This window comes from Cervus elaphus, chromosome 33 (genome assembly GCF_910594005.1).
Source record: "Cervus elaphus chromosome 33, mCerEla1.1, whole genome shotgun sequence".
Taxonomy (NCBI): domain Eukaryota; kingdom Metazoa; phylum Chordata; class Mammalia; order Artiodactyla; family Cervidae; genus Cervus; species Cervus elaphus.
The window spans coordinates 75145219-75163891 of NC_057847.1; the positions used below are offsets into that span (position 1 = coordinate 75145219).

At 39.4% G+C, this 18673-nt stretch overlaps 1 pseudogene; it reads left to right on the plus strand.

Annotated features, from left to right (window-relative positions):
* LOC122688530 overlaps positions 1-17716 on the plus strand; it is a 55176-nt pseudogene extending 37460 nt beyond the window's left edge.
* Positions 17717-18673: the final 957 nt, after the last annotated feature.

Sequence of the window (18673 nt, forward strand, 5' to 3'; positions counted from 1 at the left end):
TACCAAATTAGCAAGTGGATTTGCTGGAATCCAAACACAGGATTATTTGAACATAAAAGATTTTGCTTTAAAATCAAAATGACTGTAATCCAAAATTCCCAATTTTCTTTCTCTCCAGGCTCCTGAACATATCTCAGCATCCTATTTCTAAGAGGGCTTCCCTGGTGGTTCAGATGGTAAGGTGTCTGCCTGCGATACGGAAGACCCAGGTTTGATCTTGGGTTCAGGAAGGTCCCCTGGAGAAGGAAATGGCAACCCACTCCAGTACTCTTGCCTGGAAAACCCTATGGACGGAGGAGCCTGGTAGGGGTCGCAAAGAGTCAGACATGACTGAGTAACTTCATTTTACTTTATTTCTAAGAGACACATATACATTAGCATGATGTTTAGAAATATTTATTAAAAGATGAAGCCTAATACTGGTGTCAGCATGTTTGCCTTCAAAAAGGTAAAATTGGTCTTATGTTGAATTACAGTAGGTGCTCATCTTTTAGTTTTAGGTCATCCATCATCACACAATAGTTGGATCATGATTTTATTTCTTCCTAATCCAGAAAACTATTTTCAAGACACATATGTATCCCAAGGCTGGGATTTTGCAATTATATTTGTCCCACTATCCATGTATTTCACTACATTTTTTAGAGATTATCAATATTCTACCTATTTTTTTGTTTGACATAGCAAATGTTTCTCAACCCAGTAGAGTACTTAAATTTTTTTTTACATCCCTAAATGCAGCTTGATGAGGGCAAATTCTGGCCTTCCAAGGCAATATATTGTCTGCTACACAGAAAGTATTTAGAAAATAGTATTTATTACTTTAATTATATTTTCTTTATTTACTATTTCTTGTGTTACTCCAATTGTTAAGTTTTGGGCAAAATCCTTGTCAAATTTAACTTGGATTCTTTTTTTTTTTTTGGATTCTTTTAAAATAAGAAATCAAGAGTAATTTTATGACAGAAGGGATTTCAGCAGGAGGATAGGTGCATAGCTACTGGCCGTTGTCCTTTACAAAATGATACTCAAGAGCAATCAGAAAATACTTAACACTAAATTCAGCCTTCTCTTGACATGTTCTAGCCTTTTGCTTTGTGAGGGCTTTTGTTTTGTTTCCCCAAAGTCTGAGCAGTTCTCAACTCCCAGTTATGGAGAGAAACAAAGGCAGAAGCTTTTTCTTCCATACTGGAGAAAATGCTTCAAGGGGAAAAGGTTATTTCAATCCTTTATATAACCTATCTTTGGGCAGAAACAGTTAGTTTGTTGAATTCTACTCAAAACTACAATAAGTCATTTGTGATACATTGAGAGACAAGGTTCTCATTCATCCTCATAGCTTCAGGAAACACTGAGCAAATATTGAAGCAAGTTTTTCTTTTTCTTTTTTTTTTTTTTTTTTAAGCAGGAACTCTGCAAGTATTGCATGTTTCATGTATTAAAGAAATTTATAATGTTTCATGAAGAATTTTGTTTTCCAAAGAGAGAAATAGAGACATATCTCAGTACAACTTTTTAACAGGCATAGTTTACCTTTTTCAGCTTTTTTTTTTTTTTTTTTGAGTAAAAAAAAGAGCATTGCTTATAGAGTGAGCATCGGGAGACTTGTACAGGGAAGAATAACCAAGTGTCTTCTAGAACAGTTTGTTAGTGAACCAATTTTGAGCTAAGTGAATTTGTCATAATTGCTGCAGATAAAATGGTAAACAGGACAGTTATCACCACCAGTGTGGAATTTGTAGTTAAGTGGAGACAGCTAAATATTAACATGTTTGTTTTGAAAATAAGTACAAGAACACAATTCATTGACGAAGATTGTAAGTGGAATTTGTCTGGAGTTTCAGGGAAATATAGATATGGAAATACCTTTCACCACACTCTCCTACACAGACACTTCTGATTACATATGCTTATTGTGCTAAATGACAGCTCTAGGTTATCATGAAATATCATTTTCCATGTGCATTTGTGCTAGATTACAAGCTCCCTGAGGACACAGGGGTGCCTGGGTTGCCCAGCACAGAGGCTGCCAGAGAAAACACCCTTAAAACATATGTATTGAATTGCATGGTAACAGTGTATCCACAACAGAGGTGTCAGACTTATTAACTTCCTATTTTTCTAATCTCTGAGGCTGTTGTACATTAGTATGTACATAGAAACAATGTTTAATGAGTGTCAGAGGGCAAATAAAGATGTTAGCTGGAAGCAGGAAGTAAATATTAAACATGAGGACGTATGGCCCCCTAACAGAGATGAAAATGGTTTATTTGCATGGAAAGCATGCTTGGTCTCTTCTGCTTCTCAAGTGCCTGTTTTCATTAGCGATGGTCTCAGGTGTTTTCTTCCAGCTCATGTTTTTTTTGTTTTTTCCTCAGCTCTCTTTCCCCTGAGCTTTTGAAATCTTAGCCTGCTCTTCTGATGGGCATTGGCATTACCAGCTTTATCAAGCGTGACATCTCCTCCTAGTTTTTGACATTCCTCACAGATGGTGTTTCTCAACGTGAACTACTTTGTCAAACATGACATTTACTTACAAGATTTCTAAGGGGTGGCCTTTGAGGCCTCCTCATAATTTTGACTGCTACAGGTCATTTTCTCAAAATTCCCACTGAAAACATATTAGTTACACCACCTTGCTTCTCCAGAGGTCCATTGTAAAGGAGTTTAAAATTTACATTTCACAGGTTAGTTAAAATAAACCACCGCTGCTTCAATCCCATTTGTCATTACTATCTTTCTGACAATTCCTAAAAATCAAGCAAAAGGGCCAATCCTTTGCTAGCCTGTGTATGTGTATGTACATGTGTGTGTGCCTACATATATGTCTAATTAAATACTTCAAGTATTAAGTGATCAATGTGTGTGATTGGTATACAAGCACCGGAGTATTTGTTTATGGGAACTGAAAAGCTAGAAAAATGTAGAACATAAGAAGACTGTGTGAGTGCTGTGTGTGTGTCTGTGTGTCTTTAAAAAAAGCAGACACATAGAAAAAGAATTCTGTCTGCATCTTGTTAACTATACACTTATTTGGAAATATCAATTTAAAAGATTAATTTTTAAACAGATATGCAATGCCAGGTGGAGACAGCTTCTGCCAACATTAATTTTCAGTTGGACTCTGTGGGTATAGTAATTTCTTTTCTGCACTAAATTCTGACATAATATGGGAGAGGTTCTTCTGGGTTATGGTTTTAGTTTTGTCTGTTTTTTTTCACTTCTCATAGCGACGTACATAGATCCCAGCCCCCGGTTGATAATTCCTTCTCCCCACAGCCTTGGTTTTACAACTTCCTCTCATTATCTGAAAGGGGATCAAAAACTGCCTCCTGTCCCTTCCCTCAGTCCCTGAAAAGTGAGCTGACCCACTGTTCTTGAGATATTAAGACCCCATCAGGTCACACATGGCTACATTAGCATTTTAGAAAGTAGTATTTGGAGAGAAAAAGTAATTGCAAGGATAGAAAAGAAATAAAAGGCTTCCTGGACACCCAATGATCCTTCACACATTGGCGATTAAGATGCAATATATACTTTGATTGTCTCTGTAAATCTACAGAGAAGGAGAAAACATGCCTAGCAAAATGGGACATGGAATATCAAGGGTTCAAAACGCTATGAAATAAACTTATAAAACATCTAATGCACTAAGTTCATTAGTCCTTTCCAAGGCCAAAGAACATTTGTTCATAAAAAGAAAAGTATGAGAAACAAATTGCAAGTGTATTAATAATTTAAACTCGGGCCATGCAAAAAGAAAATATCATCACAATTTTAGAAATTAAATTAGTCAGTTAATTGCGATTTCAAACACTCATGCTAACTGTGGTGTGAGAAGTTAGGCATTAACGATACTTCGTTGCAAGTGGATTTTATATGATTAGTCAGAATGGGCCAATTCCAGAGCTGAATGTTAACTGTTTTAATCATTTACTTTTCCCACCATGTTCTTAAATTTCATCTTTATTCTTCTCACTATCAAAAAGCTAGAGTGTGCCTCTTTAAGGAAAAAAATAGCTAAAAAAATGTGTCCTTCCTCTCTCTGGTTCTTGTATATTTGTTTTGGCAGTCAGCTGAAATAGAAATGAACTTTGCATTTCAAGTAAAGTTTAATTATCTGCACTCTGTAGTGTGGGGGTCCCAAACCCCCAATCATGGACCAGTGCCAGCCTGTGGCCTGTTAGGAACCAGGCCACACAGCAGGAGGTGAGCGGCAGGGGTAACCAGAACCATCTCCCCTCCCCAGTCCACGGAAAAACCTGTCTGCCCTCCCCAGTCCACAAAACTGGACCCCGGTTCCACAAAGGTTGGGGACCACTGCTATAGTGTCAGTGCATACAAATAGAAGATACTTGTTCTTTTACTGAGATAACCATCAGTTCAGTTCAGTTCAGTCACTCAGTTGTGTACAATTCTTTGTGACCCCATGGACTGCAGCACGCTAGGCTTCCCTGTCTGTCACCAACTCCCAGAGCTTACTCAAACTCACGTCTGTTGAGTCAGTGATGCCATCCAACCATCTCATCCTCTGTCGTTCCCTTCTCCTGCTGCCTTCCATCTTTCCCACCATCAGGGTCTTTTCAAATGAGTCAATTCTTCCCATCAGATGGCCCAAGTATTGGAGTTTCAGCTTCAGCATGAGTCCTTCCAGTGAATATTCAGGACTGATCTCCTTTAGGATGGGCTGGTTGGATCTCCTTGCAGTCCAAGGGACCCTCAAGAGTGTTCTCCAACACCACACTTCAAAAAGCATCAATTCTTCGGTGCTCAGCTTTATTTGTAGTCCAACTCCCACATCCATACATGACTACTGGAAAAACCGTAGCTTTGACTAGATGGACCTTTGTTGGCAAAGTAATGTCTCTGTGTTTTAATGTGCTGTCTAGGTTGGTCATAGCTTTTCTTCCAAGGAGCAAGCATCTTTTAATTTCATGTCTGCAATCACCATCTGCAGTGATTTTGGAGGCCAAAAACATGAAGTCTCTCACTGTTTCCATCACTTCCCCATCTATTTGCCATGAAGTGATGGGACTGGATGCCGTGATCTTATTTTTCTGGATGTTGAGTTTTAAGTCAACTTTTTCACTCCTCTCTTTCAAATTCATCAAGAGGCTCTTTAGTTCTTCTTTGCTTTCTGCCATAAAGGTGGTGTCATCTGCATATCTGAGGTTATTGATATTTCTCCTGGCAATCTTGATTCCAGCTTGTGCTTTATTCAGCCTGGAATTTTGCATGATGTACTCTGCATATAAGTTAAATAAGCAGGGTGACAATATACAGGCTTGATGTACTCCTTTCCTGATTTGGAACCAGTCTGTTGTTCCATGTCCAGTTCTAACTGTTGCTTCTTGACCTGCATTCTGGTCTCTCAGGAGGCAGGTCAGGTGGTCTGGGATTCCAATCTCTTTAAGAATTTTCCATAGTTTGTTGTGATAACCATAATGGAAAAGAATATGACTGAAATGTTTATAAATGACTGAATTGCTTAGGTGCACAGCAGATATTAACACAAGACTGTATAACAACTATACTTCAATAAAACATAAAATATAATGGAAATTTAATAGGGACCCTTAATAAGCAACCTTTTCTTTTGTGGGTCCAGCTCCAGGCAGCACAGAGAAATGAAATGATTTGCTAAGTCAATGATCTCCATCTTATTCACATATATTTTAAGATGACCTCTTTCTGCTTAGATTTCAGGCTCAACAAACAAATGTCTCAGGACTAAAATGCAATGAGAAAATTGCTACAGAAAGACAATGTTCTGCAAAAAAGGCACATTTGCAAAATATCTTGATTGAAAAAGCAATGGTCTCCGCCATTATGCATAGAACATATGCAGTCTATTAGAAACAGTTTTATTTATCTGGGTCTACTCATAAAATTTCTGTTTCCTTTTTCTGTGTTTAATTTTGGGTCTGTAAGTTTGATTTGAAGACACAGGATGCATCATGGCTTGTCACATGGTCATGGAATTCACTGAAATCTCTTGACAGCCTCATGTGCCTAGTCTTTCCCTGGGCCTCCCTCCATCTCATGGCTTATACTGCAGCTCTCAGGGTAAATCTCTATTCTCCATCATCTCCTCTTTGTTTCATGCAGTATTCATGCCAGTGCCTACTGCAAGGACCTATTATATAGTATAGGGAGCTCTGCTCAGTATTATGTGAAAATCTAAATGGGAAAATAATTTGAAAAAGAATTATTTACATACATGTATAACTGAATCACTTTGCTCTACACCTGAAACTAACACAACCTTGTTAATCAACTATTTATTGCTGTTGTTCAGTCACCCAGTCATGTCTGACTTTACGACCATGGACTGCAGCCCACCAGGTCTCCCTGTCCCTCACCAACTCCTGAAGTTTGCCCAAGTTCATGTCTATTGCATCAGAGATGCCTTACATCCATCTCATCCCCTGATACCCTCTTCTCCTTCTGCCCTCAATCTTTCCCATCATCAGGGACAGTTGGCTGTTTGTATCAGATGACCAAAATACTGGAGCTTCAGCTTCAGTGTCAGTCCTTCCAATGAGTATTCAAGGTTGATTTCCCTTAAGATTGCCTGGCTTGATATCCTTGCTGTCCAAGGGACTTTCAGAAGTCTTCTCCAGCACCACAGTTTGAAGGCATCAATTCTTTGGCATTTTGCCTTCTTTAGAGTCCAGTTCTCACAATTGTATGACTACTGGGAAGACCACAGCCTTGACAATATGGACTTTGTTGGCCAAGTAATGTCTCTGGTTTTCCACACACTGTCTAGGTTTGTCATAGCTTTCCTGACAAGAAGCAATTGCATTCTCATTTCATGAGACTGCAGTCACCATTCGCAGTGATTTTGGAGACCAAGAATAGGAAATCTGTCATTGCTTCCACTTTCCCCCCTTCTATTTGCCATGAAGTAATGGGGCTGGGTCCCACATTCTTAGTTTTGTTAATATTTAGCTTTAAGCTGGCTCTTTCACTCTCCTTCTTCACCCTCATCAAGAGTCTCTTTCCTCTAACTTTCTGCCATTAGAGTGGTATCACCCATATATCTGAGGTTGCTGGTGTTTCACACATCTGTCTTAATTCCAGCTTGTAACTCATCCAGCCAGGCATTTCTCATGATATGCTCAGTGTATAGGGTAAAAAACCATACTCCAATATAAAATAAAAAGTTAAATTTTCTTTTTTTTGAAAAGGCTTCTTTCAAGGGTGAGTAAGGAGCAGTGAGAAGAAAACAATCCTTCCTTGCACTTTACCAGGATTCTGTTAGCAAAAGGGACCTAAGCAGTTTGGGTTAAAAGTAACTGAGATATTCTTCTTCTGTTATAATTGTCTTGGTTTGCATCTTATGATTTATCATATTTAAGATAGTTGGTTTTTTTTTTTTTGCATCATTCTCCTCTAAAAAGTTTGTTCCATTTCAATGCTGGGTCAAGACATATTTTTACTGCCTTTGATGTTTTATATCATCTGAGATGGGGATCAAGTAATTGGCCCTGAAGAGAAGTACTTGGGAGTACTTCCAAGCACTGGCAAATCCAGCTGTCAAAGCTACCATGGTCTAGAGTGGTATGTTGATATGTCAGATGGCAGAGAACATCACTGGATGCATTAAGAGAAGTCTTAAACAGAGCTTGAGGAAATCACTACTGAATATGTGCTTGAGTCAGTTAGGGTTTATGTAGGCTTAAGCTGGCATGTTAGGGAATATTTTGGCTGGATCGGAACTGAACTGTCCATAGAGTCACTTCACCTTTGTGCTACTTACAGCCTTTCTTTCCTGAGCTATGTATGAGCCCATGAATCTTTCGCTTACTCTGTTCTAATTGTAAGTAATATGGGAAAATGCAAATAGAAGACAGGGAGGGGACGGGGTTGAGAGAAGGGGCTTATTGTGGGTGTGCTGTAGGCACAGAAGAAAAGCATGTGATCACACATGCAAGACCAGGATCAGGAATACTACAGCTATGTAAAAAACATCACAGCTCGGTATAGCTGGGGGTCTGTAGATTCAGTGTGACCCTAATTAAAATCCTGACAGACTCTTTTGTAGGTACCAAAAATCTGATTTTAAAATTTATGTGGCAAGGAGCAATTTACATTGAAAAGTTAGAAAGTTGCAGAACTCACAAGGCCTCATTTAAAATCTTATTGTAATGATGTAAGAACCAAGATGGCATGGAATTAGTGAAAGAATAGAGACAAAGATCAATAGAACAGTATAGAGTACAGATATATATGTCCACGTGAATATAGTCTACTTATTATTGACAAAGGTACAAAAATAATTCAAGAAAAAGTGTGTTTTTAACAATAGTGTTGGAAAAATTAGAAATCTATTTGAGTAAAATAGAACTTCAACCTATTCCTCACATCTTATATAAAATTAATTCAAAATGGATCATACACATGTAGATAAACTGTTAAACTATGAAACTTCTAGAAAAAGAAAAGATAAAAATATGTGATTTGAACTAAGCAGAGAGTTCTTCTATATAACTTCAAAATATGGTCTTTTGAACTTTTTAAAAAATAATAAATTGGACATTACCAAATTCTTAATCTTTTGCTATGCAAATAATTGTAGTCAGAGAATAAAAAAAGGCAAGCTTCAGACTGCAAAAAATACTTTCAGATGATAATTGACAAAGTACTTGTATGCAGAATATATAGGGAACTTCTAAAAGTTCAGCAGTAAGAACAAGTTCAATTAGAAAACAGGCAAAATTTTCAAGATATCGTGCCAAAGAAGATCAGTTCAGTTCACTTCAGTCACTCAATCATGTCCGACTCTTTGTGACCCCATGAACCGCAGTACACCAGGCCTCCCTGTCCATCACCAGCTTCCAGAATTTTCTGAAACTCATGTCCATCCTGTCGGTGACGCCATCCAGCCATCTCATCCTCTGTCGCCCCTTCTCCTCTCACCTTCAATCTTTCCCAGCATCCGGGTCTTTTCAAATGAGTCAGTTATTCACATTAGGTGGCCCAGGTATTAGAGTTTCAGCTTCAACATCAGTCCTTCCAGTGAATATTCAGCACTGATTTCCTTTAGGATGGACTGGTTGGATCTCCTTGCAGTCCAAGGGACTCTCAAAGAGTCTTCTCCAATACCACAGTTCAAAAGCATCAATTTTTCGGTGCTCAACTGTCTTTATAGTCGAATTCTCACATCCATACATAACTACTGGAAAAACTATAGCCTTGACTAGACAGACCTTTGTTGGAAGAGCAACATCTCTGCTTTTTAATATGCTGTCTAGGTTGGTCATAACTTTTCTCCCAAGGAGTAAGCGTCTTTTAATTTCAAGGCTGCAGTCATCATCTGCAGTGATTTTGGAGCCCCCAAAATAATGTCAGCCACTGCTTCCACTGTTTCCCCATCTATTTCCCATGAAGTGATGGGACCAGATGGCATGATCTTAGTTTTCTGAATGTTGAGCTTTCAGCCAACTTTTTCACTCTCCTCTTTCACTTTCATCAAGAGGCTCTTTAATTCTTCTTCACTTTCTGCCATAAAGGTGGTGTTATCTGCATATCTGAGGTTATTGATATTTCTCCTGGCAATTTTGATTCCAGCTTGTGCTTCATCTAGCCCTGCATTTGTCATGATGTACTCTGCAAATAAGTTAAATAAGCAGGGTGACAATATACAGCCTTGACATACTCCTTTCCCTATTTGGAACCAGTCTGTTGTTCCATGTCTAGTTCTAACTATTGCTTCCTGACCTGCATACAGATTTCTCAAGAGGCAGGTCAGGTGGTCTGGTATTCCCATCTCGTGAACAATTTTCTACAGTTTGTGGTGATCTACACAGTCAAAGGCTTTGGTATAGTCAATAAAGCAGAAATAGATGTTTTTCTGGAACTCTCTTGGTTTTTCGGTGATTCAGCAGATGTTGACAATTTGATTTCTGGTTCCTCTGCCTTTTCTAAAACCAGCTTGAACATCTGGAAGTTCATGGTTCACATATTGTTGAAGCCTGGCTTGGAGAATTTTGAGCATTACTTTGTTAGCGTGTGAGATGAGTGCAATTGTGCAGTAGTTTAAGCATTCTTTGGCATTGCCTTTTTTTGGGATTGGAATGAAAACTGACCTTTTCCAGTCCTGTGGCCACTGCTGAGTTTTCCAAATTTGCTGGCATAGTGACTGCAGCACTTTCACAGCATCATCTTTTAGGATTTGAAATAGCTCAACTGGAATTCCATCTACTCCACTAGCTTTGTTCATAGTGATGCTTCCTAAGGCCCACTTGACTTCACATTCCAGGATGTCTGGCTCTAGGTGAGTGATCACACCACTGTGATTATCTGCGTCATGAAGATTTTTTTGTACAGTTCTTCTGTGTATTCTTGCCACCTCTTCTTAATATCTTCTGCTTTTGTTAGGTCTATATCATTACTGTCCTTTATTGAGCTCATCTTTGCATGAAAAGTTCCCTTGGTATCTCTAATTTTCTTCAAGAGATCTCTAGTCTTTCCTATTCTGTTGTTTTCCTCTATTTCTTTGCACTGATAACTCTAGAAGGCTTTCTTATCTCTCCTTGCTATTCTTTGGAACTCTGCATTCAAATGGGTTGATCGTTCCTTTCCTCCTTTGCTTTCCACTTCCCTTCTTTTCACAGCTATTGGTGAGGCCTCCTCAGAGAGCCGTTTTGCTTTTCTGCATTTCTTTCTCTTGGGGATGGTCTTGCTCCCTGTCTCCTGTACAATGTCCTGAACCTCCGTCCATAGTTCTTCTTGCACTTTGTCACATCTATTCCCTTAAATCTAATTCTCACTTCCACTGTATAATCGTTAGGTATTTGATTTTGGTCATACCTGAATAGTCTAGTGGTTTTCCCTACTTTCTTCAATTTTAAGTCTGCATCTTGCAATAAGGAGTTCACGATCTGAGCCACAGTCAGCTCCCAGTCTTGTTTTTGCTGACTGTATAGAGCTTCTCCGTCTTTGGCTGCAAAGAATATAATCAATCTGATTTTGGTGTTGACCATCTGGTGGTGTCCATGTGTAGAGTCTTCTCTTGTGTTGTTGGAGGAGGGTGTTTGCTATGACCAGTGTGTTCTCTTGGCAGACCTCTGTTAGCCTTTGCCCTGTTTCATTCTGTACCCCAAGGCCAAATTTGCCTGTTACTCCAGGTGTTTCTTGACTTCCTACTTTTGCATTCCAGTCCCCTACAGTGAAAAGGACATCTTTTTTGGGTGTTAGTTCTAGAAGGTCTTGTAGGTCTTCATAGAACCATTCAACTTCAGCTTCTTCAGTGTTACTGGTCGGGGCATAGACTTGTATTACTGTGATATACCATGATTTACTTGGATTTACCATAAGGCACAATTATGGGAAGAGAAAACAGGTCAGTGGTTGCCAGAATTTAAGTCCAGAGAGTCTCTGACCACAGGGACAGCATGAGGAAAATGTCTGAGGATGAGGAATGCATCTGTATCTTGTGTGGGGTGGTAGATACATGACTCTAGGTATTTACCAAAGGGCTTCCCAGGTGGGTCATTGGTAGAGAATTACCTGCCACGGCAAGAGTCAAGGAGACATGGGTTCAATCCCTGGGTCAGGAAGATTCCCTGGAGAACTGAATGGCAACCGACTCCAGTATTCTGGCCTGGAGAATATCATGGACAGAGGAGCCTGGTGGGCTATAGTGCATGATGTCACAAAAGCATTCCATACAGCTGTGAACACATCAAAAGCCATAGAGCTGTCCACCAGGGAGAGTTAATTTTACTCTTCTTAAATTTAAAAAATAAGGGTCAGGCATGACTTAGCCACTGAATAACAACAGATTTAAAGGTAAAACAATTATGAAACATAGAACGGGTTGGTTTGGCAAAAGGCAATGTCTCTTTTAGTTTGGTTTAACACTAATCATTATGATGTCTGGATCAAGTAATGGTACTGCAGACAAAAATGCTATTGAGGATTTATGGGAAAGATGGAAGTGATGAGAGCAAAGGAAAGGGTGAGAAAATGAGAGTGATACGGATTGAGTGCAGTTTATTGTGAGCTCATTTCTAGGCTGTTAACGTGCGTGATTTCTCTTCATATTGATGATTATTACTATACTCATTTGATGGATAGTGAAACCTAGGCTTGTCCAGAGGAAAGAGAACATTTTCTGAGGATACACATCTCTGTATACAGAATACATAACACCAACCCCGGACTATCATTCAGGGAGAGTCATGAAAATGAGGAAATGCATAAGAAAGCATTAAACAAAATCCTGCTTACAGTTTAACAATTTTCTCAGTTTTTTGACAATAATTCTAAATAGTCTTGGGGACATGATTGAGAAACACTGGCTGGTTGATAATGCAAATACATGGAGTTATAGATATTAAAAGAACAGTGCCCAAAGAGTGTTTGGGACAGAGTAATCTAGTGGTCTTCCACAGGGTTCTGTGTTCTATAATCTAAGACACAACTCAAGCGAAGGCATATCATGCAAGTTTATCAAATTCACATGTATTACAGAGGCAGATAAATGGTTTATCTGTTGGATAGAATATTCAAAATATCATGCCAGGCTAGAAATAAGGGAACAAGCAAACTCGAAATTCAGCAAGGATCAGAGTAAGCATATGCATTTTAATTCAGAAAAAGATACTTGTATAAAATAGTGTGTTGCCAACATTTTGTGAGAGTGAGACATAAAGAGTGTTTTTCTAGGTACTTGTCTATGTCCTTTACATTTACAAAATTTAAAAAGTAGAGGGTAAAAATTTTTTATTTTAAAGCTAGTTTTGGGAACATAAATCTGTTTTTGCTGGTCAGATTGGAACATGATCAATGATGTAGCCATAAATATATGTCCATCTCAAGTTATATTAATGGACGTACAGAATAGAATTGATACCAATGGAGGTGTTAGGTCAGTTCCTCTGCTTTGACCTAAACGTAAAAGTGAGCCTGGCCCTTGACTTTCCTGTATATGTGTATGCGCCTGCTTGTTTGCATTTGTGTATTGGGAGCCATCGAGATCTGGTGAAAAACCTTCAGTCTTCTTGATGGAAATGAGATAGCAAGCTTTGTTTTTCTTACCTGTTAAGTTAAACAATTAATTCAACCAATATTTGTTCAGGGTATAACATGCATTCCAGACATGTTTCTAGGGCTAATATTACAGTAGTGAATTAAAATGTATAGTTTTTTATTAATAAAAATGAAGATATTGCCATTTTTTCATATCTGTCAGAATTCAAATAACTTGGTTTTTTATTTATGCATATAATCATTGCCAAGCTTGACAGTTACTGACAGAGGGAACAAGTTAGAATAAACAAACATTTTATGTTCTGACGACTTTTAGAAATTTCATACAAAGGTATTGATTTGCCAAGACAGAATTAAACCACTTGGCTGGTCTAGGCTGTAACTTCAAAGATCACTTTGAGTATTTTAGTGATAACCCTATTAAAATGTCTCCTTTTGACCAGTGATTCATTTGAACTGCATCGCATATCTGGCAAATTTGATATTTTAAATTTGAAACTGACAGAAAAAAAAAACATACCAAGAAAAGCTCTTGTTTGAATTTTCCGGTCTCTGAGAATGGCTGTATTCTATGGCATGGGGGAGACCTTCTCATTGGCCAGCAGCCCTGAGCACCAAAGCAGGAAGCTCCTCAAAAGCTGACACCCTGGGAAGCCGAAAACACAGCCAGACCAACACAGCCAGCATGGAAGCCTCACAGGTGTGTAATTAGGATCTTTTTTGTCAGACTGAAAAGTCATAAAAGGAAAGGCCCCATGGATTATGGGCAAATATTGGCCAGAATAGAGTTATTTGCAAAAGTAAGAAGGATAGATGACTTCAGCCCCTCTGCAAAGAAAAGGATAACCTACCTCTAATTACAAGGGAGAAAAAGAACCACTTTTTTTTTTTTTTTAATGGAAGTCTAGTTGGTTTACAATGTTGTGTCAGTTTCAGGTGTAAGGCAAGATGGCGCAGTTATGTATATTTTAAGGAGGAGAAGGCAAATCAAAACATTATTTGCATAATTGTCATGGAAGGGAAGCAGTGTAATGACCCTATGACTTCTGTCCCTTGTCCATTTGCTCCTCTGGGCTGGTCTGCCAGCCAGAGATGCTTCTGAATGTTTGCCTTTCATTAAGGTTTATTCTCCGTGTGCCTAGGAATATATTAGTATATTTATCCTAGAGTTGGAAAATCAGACCATGAATTCTAGGCCAGAGAAAATAAGAGTGAGTGATCGAGACAGATATCCCTGGAGGAGGAAATGGCACCCCACTCTAGTGTTCTTGCCTAGAAAATTCCAAAGACAGAGGAGTCTGGTGGGCTGTAGTCCATGGGGTCGCAAAGAGTCAAACAGGACTGAGCACGCACACACACTGTATAATCAATAACCGCCTCCCTACAGTTCATTTGACACCTAGGGGTTATTTTCACAAATCTAAAGTAGCAGTTTAAGTACATTTCAATCATATCTAGGAGAAGTCTCTGGGCCACCATCACAGGTTATAAATGTTTAGGACATGTTTTTCTCCATTGACCAATCATTTACCAAGAATCTACCACCAGGCAGGTACTGCAAATTCCTACTTGTTAAGATCATATCACTGCTTCCTACAAACTGTTCACTTGCTAGTGGAAGAGAAACAGACATCCACAGATAATGACAATGTGCTATCACAAATTGTTAATTTTCTGAGCAATTTTGTCTCCAGGTGGGTCATGGTAGTGGCCTTCTCAGAGAATAAGCTCAGAACTGAACCTCCAAGAACACATGTATGTTATCCGGTGAAAATGGAAAGAGGTGGAGGGGAAATAGGAAATTCTAAATGAGAGGAGAAAGATGAGGATGATCAGATGCTTCAGCAGATTTCACCTAAAAGATGTGGAAAATAATTGTCTTGTCCAACAACTGCATAAAATTACACTGAAAGAGTAGGAGGAATTATAATATGAAAAAATTTTGCTATGGAAACTATCCTAAAGGCAAGAATGGAGTCCAGTGAGGGAATTTCATGGTGGTTCAGTGGCTAAGACTCCATGCTCCCAACTCTGGTGGCCCAGGTTCAATCCCTGGTCCACATGCTGCAGCTAAAGGTCTCACAGGCCACAGTGATGATCAAAGATCCTGCATGCTGCAAATAAAACTAGCACAGCTAAATAATTTTGTTTTTTAAAGACAGAATCCAGTGAACCAGGATGTTCATTTCTCTCTCAAGATCATCTATGGCATTTTGGTTGGGTTACAGACAGCCCTGCAGTCTAGAGATGTGTGCTGAACCACTGAAAGCGCTCAGCAAGAAAGTTGCCGGTTGGAGGGGGACAAAAAGGTAACATGTGTCATCAGGGCAGGGTTGCCCCTCAGCAACCTGCTGGGGACCTATTTGAAGCAATGAACCTATGACTGATTATGCGATGGGTTCTTTCCTTAATTGCCACTTCTATATCTGGTTTTAAAATTGGAATGTATGAAAAAGCTGGGAAGTTCTTTAGAACTGGCCATAAAGAAAACCTAAGTTAATTATGACACAGATGATTTAATTGTATCAATTTCTGTGACATTAGTCGTTCCAAAGGGTAGCTGTAGCCCTTACATCAGTGCAAGTAAGCCTGGTGGTGAATGCTTCATGCAGAATTCTCATCTGAATTTTGTGGGCTGGTGAGGAAGCCTCTGGGAGATGGACTTGAAGGATCTGGAAGGAAATCTCTAGGACCAAGGGGCTCACTTGTTTGGAATGCTTTTCACATTTGTGAGTAAAAGTTGACAAGTGAAATTCTCAAAAGACCTACGGTGGAGTGACAGGGTTTATGAACCACATCTTGCCCTTTTATAGAGATGTGTTTTTCAGCAGGAGCAAATTGTCTTGTCCTGCCCACTTGTCATCCTGTGTGTCCACAACTCTGCCCCACACCACTTCCTCTTTAGTGGTCTGCAGTGTGCCCTCTTCTGGAGTTCCATAAAGGGAGGACAGTTGGTTATACTTGAACCTGCCTCCAGGGCTTTGCTCCTGGATGCAAGGGGAGGGCACATTGCTCTTGTGCCTTGACCTTTGGTTTGGTGGTCATAGGATGGACGCAGGCTTCAGTGCCCGTAGGTCAAAGGACATGTGATTTGAAGTTCTGCGAGTCTCAGATTAGACTTTGATTTTTCTCCCAAAGGCTTTGATGTCTTTGAGTGACTTCCCATACCTTAGATTTTCTTCACAAGAAACTGAAGAACATCAGCTAAATTTTGTTCTGAGATTTTACAAGTCCATAAATAATGATATGCTCGTCTGACTTGAGAGGAGAACAGTTACCTTGTACTCATGTACTTCTGAAATCTAGGCCACAGAGCATGTGAAAGGGAATGCAAGTGATATTCTGATTTGTGACTCAGATAACGAGGTGAACAGGCCCCAGATTAGCAGCTATAATTTCCTCTTTCAGCAGCAGAAAGTGAAAGTCACTCAGTCATGTTCAACTCTTTGCAACCCCATAGACTATACAGTCCATGGAATTCTCCAGGCCAGAATACTGGGTTGGGTAGCCTTTCCCTTCTCTAAGGGATCTTCTCAACTCAGGGATCAAACCCAGGTCTCCCTCAATGCAACCATATTCTTTATCAGTTGAGTTACCCAGGAAACCCAGCAGTAGAACCAGGGCTCAAATCTAATTTAAAATTTATTTGGTTGTAACCCTCCAGATACCTGTCCTGGAAGCAGATAGATTCAGAGCAAAGCTAATCTCTTAAAACAGGACGTTATAGACTCCAAAGGGCTCTTTGCTCCAAGATAGTTCTTTTTGACCCTACAAAAGGTCTGTGTTAAGAAGCCAGGGTAAGGTTTGCCCAGGTGCCTCCGTGTACTTGGCCAACAGCCTCTGAGACCACACACCCAAGCTCCCCAGGAGCTGGTGGGTGGTGGCCCTTCCCCAGGACCCTCCAGAGCCCAGGGGGACAAAAGTGACTCTAAATCCAGACATGCATACTGAAGTAAGTTAAAGGATTTAATATGAGGCACTGAAGCAGATAATGCCAAAAAGCAAGCAGTAGTTGGTACACATTTAGTGATTAAGGCAGCCTTTCCTTCTCCCACTGCCGCTGAGCTGGCTGAAATTAGTCAAATTCAGTACAAAATGGAATACACCGAAAGTGTTAGCGAATGAGGGTCTGAAAAAATTAAAGGTAGCTTGACCAAATGCTGACCTGTAACAAGGATTCCAAGACGGAGTTTCAAATGCTAGTGTGATTATGCAGGTCCCAGAGGGAGTTGTGGTAGTAGGAAATAATGAAAACATTCAACATCAAGACTGGTAGATCTTGACCTTATACAATCAAATCCCTTTAAGCCTCTGGCACTAAAAATACTGTCTCATGTGCTTACGTTAAATGCAAGAACACTAAATTTTCTGGATTTAGAAACACCTCCTCCAGCCCCTCAAAAGCAAGAAATCTATGCAGTTGACAGCTAAAAAGGAGCACTCTATGAGTGAAAATGCTGTTTGCAAAAATTGTTAGCTGGTCAGAACTGACTCCATGTATGACATTTCAAATGTAGAGGCAGCGACTGAAGGAACTTCAGAAGACTTGACAGTTGTAGATGGAGCTTCATTAAGATGACAGATAATCAAACTAAATAGATGTCTACAACTTCTTGAAGAGGAGAACAAAAATTGTGCTAAAAAAGAAATGGTCATGTATTTAATTACTGTAGCATTCTGGCTGCCTAATAGCTGGCTCTGGTTTTGCCACTAGAGGTAACCTCAACTCTCAAAAATGTTTTCTCAACATCCGGAAATATAAAGAATTTGCAAACTTCCAAAAAAAAAAAAAAGTCAAGGTAAGCCAGGGCCTCCCACATTTTGGCCATTACTGTACCATTCTCTTCTGCTTCTGTTTTATTGACTATGTTAAAGTCTTTGACTGTGTGGATCATAACAAAGTGTGGAAAATTCTTAAAGAGATAGGAATACCAGACCACCTGATTTCCCTTCTGAAAAATCTGTATACAGGCTAAGAAGCAACAGTTAGAACTGAACGTGGAAAAACAGACTGATTCCAAATCGGGAAAGGAGTACGTCAAGGTTGTATATTGTCACCCTGCTTATTTAACTTATACTCAGAGTACATCATGCCAAATGCTGGGCTGGATAAATCACAAGCTGGAATCAAGGTTGCTGGGAGAAATAACAATAACGTCAGATATGCAGATGACACCACCCTTATGGCAGAAAGTGAAGAAGAACTAAAGAGCCTCTTAATGAAAGTGAAAGAGAAGAGTGAACAAGTTGGCTTAAAACTCAACATTCAGAAAACTAAGATCATGGCATCCAGTCCCATCACTTCATGGCAAATAGATGGGGAAACAATGGAAACAGTGAGAGACTTTGTTTTTTGGGGTTCTCAAATCACTGCAGATGGTGACTGCAGTCATGAAATTAAAAGATGCTTGCTCCTTGGAAGAAAAGCTATGACCAATCTAGATAGCATATTAAAAAGCAGAGACATCATTTTGCCTGTAATGGTCCATCTAGTCAAATCTATGGTTTTCCCAGTAGTCATGTTTGGCTGTAAGAGTTGGACTATAAAGAAAGCTGAGCACTGAAGAATTGATGCTTTCGAACTGTGGAGTTGAAGACTTTTGAGAGTCCCTTGGACTGCAAGGAGATCCAACCAGTCCATCCTAAAGGAAATCAGTCCTAAACATTCACT